Consider the following 4,243-nt stretch of genomic DNA (forward strand, 5'->3'; position numbering starts at 1 on the left):
TGTTTTATGACACAGACGTCTTTCATAATTCCATAATTATAATTTTTAGCCATTGTTTACATCCTGATTTACCGCATCTGTTGTCTTCTGGTGCAGAATTATGACGCATGTCTCACATTGATTGAAATAAAAGCCAGATAAAATCCGAAATGCCTGCAGACGCTTTGGAAACAATCAGATTCGTGTCTGAATTAGTTCCAAATCTTTGCTAGGAACATAAAATATTTGGCTCTCGGTGATTTTTGTTCTCAATCATTTCTGTATTACACTTATTTTCACCAAAGATTAGATGTAAAGGGGAAACACGTTCAAATGCATTTACATAACATTAAAGAAACAAGTGCACTGGAAAAACACAAAATCTTACCAAGTATTTTATGTCTAGTTTCTACTGCAAATATCTTAGTACAGTTGAAATAAGATGAAACTGATGTACAAGTAACTTTTCAACAAGATATAGAAGTCTGTTTTAAGTCACTAATTCATTAATTTTGATTTAAAAAACTATTACTTCCACTGTCAGATTATTTTGTAACAAGATTGTTTTCACATTTTAAATGAAATAATCTGCCAGTGAAACTACTTTTTCATAAATATTAAGGAATTAGTAACATAAAGTAATCTCTTATATCTTGCTGAAAAGTTACTTATAAGTTAGTTTTGTTCTATTTCAAGAACAAAACTAACTAGACCAAAAGTATTTTGTGTTTTTGCAGTGTGTGATGTTGACTAATGTTCAAAAAAACAAAATAAACAGGTTTTGACTGCAGTGAGACAATGAAACAATGTTTTCTATTAAAGCAGAACTGTTGACCTTTACTGACCAACAAACATAAAAGCAAAATGTTAAACTAAAAAATGATCCCAGACTAGATCCTTGTGGAACTCCACAAGTAATTGATTCTCTAAGGTTCGTTGAGAAAGAGAAACAATCCAATGAAGCTTAGAATCCATTATATTTAAGATAAACATCTTTTTACTGTCTGACCTTCTCTGGCTCATTTTAAAATCATAACTCTACATGGAAAACACATTGCAACACAATGTGTTGCAGTGTGGCATCCAGAAACCATCGCTGTCCAAAAATGATTTTCATGTCACCGTCAGCTTCATATCATCATCAATTTCAGAAAGATCTGCCACCCCACACTCTGACAGTTAAATCAAAACAGTCCTTGGTAATTTGGCTGCTTCCATTCAGTGTCTGAGTATTTACAACAGGCCAAAACAGACTCGCTTTAAGTCTCATCAGCTGACGTACGCAGGCCGCCACACACATAGCAGCAGGAAGCGGCGCAGTGAAATACTCTTCAAGCTGTTTACGTCTCGTTGCTGAAAGAGGAAGGTGCATGAGAGGGACATCGTGATCCTGACCCACGTTCCTGACCTGTGTCCAAGAGGACGGCGAGCCGCGCTCCACGTGTTCGATGCTGGACGGTGATCAAGTGCAACATCAACAGGGGGATGAATGGAAACGTCCAGAGTGAGACTGAGGAATGCCGTCTGTGTTTAATGTCAGGAGTCTGCCGTCGGCCACAAAGCCTGTCACTTCAAAACACACCACACACACCACACACACACACACAACATTACAAAAAAACATTTAAAAACAAGCATGATGTTCATGTCAGGTAATTCTGGGAGAGACGCATTTAAATATAAATGTGTGGTGCAGCAGTGGCGCAGGGGCAAAGCGCAAAATCCACATACAGAGGCCTTAGTCCTCGACGCCGCCATCACAGGTTCAGGTCAAGTCTCGACCTTTTGACCTTTGCTAAATGTCTTCCCCCTTACAGCCCCTCTTTGTTTGTCCACTTACTGTCAAAAAAAGACCACTCGAGCCAAGAAAATAACATTACACATATGTACATATATACATATATATGACTTGTCAGCCAAGCCATTTGTTGATAGGGACAGGAGATCTGAATGGGTTATGTGTCAGGGGAGTCCAAAGTGTGGCCCGAGGGCCGTTTGTGTGCCGTTTTGCTTTTTTGTGCCCCCCAACTTTAAGAATGATACAAATTTGTTTATTAGACCTTTTGATTTTTAATAAGTGTGAAATTATTACCAACATAATTGTTTTACTCTGAAAGTTGTTTTAAAAAAGTGACAAAGTATTCATCTCTTTAAACTCTTTTAATAAGCAGAACCACACTTGAGACATGAGACGAAATGCCCCAAAGGTCAAACTGCTAGGAGCTTTGTTCACGGTAAGATCCTCAGCTCTCAATGAGAAACGCAGAGTTCCTTTAAATAAGACAAACACTTACATGGTGACCAATAAGAGTGCTTCAGTGTAGGGTTTTTCTAAAATATATGTTTTTATAAAGAAACAGAATTCTTTATAAGGTGCACGAGAGGGACATCGCAATCCTGACCCACGTTCCTGACCTCTGTCCAAGTGGACGGCGAGCTGCGCTTCACGTGTTTAGCTTGCAGCAGACAAATAAAATGATTTCTTAGTTTGTTCACAAAAAGGATAAATGAATAATATTCAAATGGTAAATATACATATTTGCTGTTATTAATGCAAAAAATAAAAGAAAGTTTTAGTAATCACAAACTAAACCTTCCACGTAGCCCTAATCCTGCTTAAAACACACACACACACACACACACACACACACACACACACACACACACATAAACACGGCCTCACGCGGGTCGGCGGTGTGTGGTTAGAGCCTCGCTGCAGTCAGACAGCATGATGAAGTGTGCAGAGGCCAGAAGAGAAAGGAAAGTGCTTCCTGAGCAGTGATGTGTGACAGGAGATATGAGAGAACTGGTGCAGGGTCAGCCACCGCTGACAGCCACCACACCTCCTGACATCCACCCAATACCCTGGGAGTTGTGCGCAGCAGATATGGGTCAGTGGAGCCTTGAGATGTGTGGGCTCATCACATCCGAGTGTGTGATAATCATTTAGCTGCTGCTGTGTGTGTGTGTCTCTCTCTCTGCTTGTGTCCACACTATAAGATTTCTTGAGGAGTAGCAGGGCCCACCCAGGTAGTCCTGAGCTGTGGGTTGTAGATTCAGATCGTTTGGGCAATGAACAGGTAACCGAAACCTTAACACCCGTTGCCTGCAGCTGCTTCATCTCCTCCCTCAGGAACCCAGCCCTCTCTTACATGCTTTGTGCTTTGTTCCTTGCCCTGCAGAACATTAGCACTACAATGACCTCAACAGAGAAACCTGAGTCCGTCAGAACCTAACGGAGTGGGACGAAGGGGAAAAAAGAGGAAATGGCAGCTAAACCTTGTGTAAAATGTGTAATAAATTGCTCCTCATAAATGGGGCTTGCAAATAGATTTTTTTTTTTTTTAAGCAGCTACTTGGCTTGATCATTTTTCAAAAGTATCACTCTATTAAGGCGGAGGCGGTCGGAAAGGGAGGAGGGGACAGCATGTAATAATGGCCTGTCATTTTTCATCAACATTCCTGACAATGCATGACCCAGACTGGAGCCAGAACACTGAGGGAGGTGACACGGTGCGCAGAGCTGCATCACGTAGGTCACCAGGTCAAGCAGCGCTGTGATTACAGGGATCAGCAGAAGCTTTATACGTGTACGAGTGTGTACAGGGGGCATATTGCTCGAAGTTTTTGGAATGTGTTTCGTGATGCATTTCGTGAGAGAAACTCAAGTACTTGTGCTTGAAGCCCAGAGATGAGTAGTAACTAGTCACATTTACTTAGTTACATTTAGTTGAGTGACTTTTTTGAACACTGTACTTTCAGTACATTTTTCTCCACTGTACTTTTTACTTTTACTTGAGTAATTTTATTGTGAAGTATTGCTAGTCTTATTTGAGTGAAATGTCTGGATTTTCTACCTACTGAAGGAAAAACAAAAATTCAGCAGACAGAGACACACCTGTCTCTGTCTGCTGAATTTTTGGTTAAATTCAAAAATTTAACCAAAAATTTAACCAAAAACCAAAGTTTTTGGTTAAAGTTTCATAAGTTTTTTAATGAAATAAACTTATTTAGAAAAAAATTACTTTTCCTGATTTTATGTTTTGTTACTTTTATGAATTTTTGTCATTTTCGTCCTTCAAATGCCAAAATTTCCACTTTATATTTTAGTCCAGCTGATTATTTAATTTTAAAACATTAAATGATTGATCATTTGATCAGTTACTCAGTACTTGAGCAGACTTTTTACCAGATGCTTTTTTACTCCTACTTGAGTAAAAATATACTGAATTGTGCTGCTCTGACAGGATCCTCTGCCCTCCTC

Source organism: Poecilia latipinna, unplaced genomic scaffold (assembly GCF_001443285.1).
Source record: "Poecilia latipinna isolate Pla-1442-1.1 unplaced genomic scaffold, P_latipinna-1.0 Scaffold78, whole genome shotgun sequence".
In the NCBI taxonomy this organism is placed as follows: domain Eukaryota; kingdom Metazoa; phylum Chordata; class Actinopteri; order Cyprinodontiformes; family Poeciliidae; genus Poecilia; species Poecilia latipinna.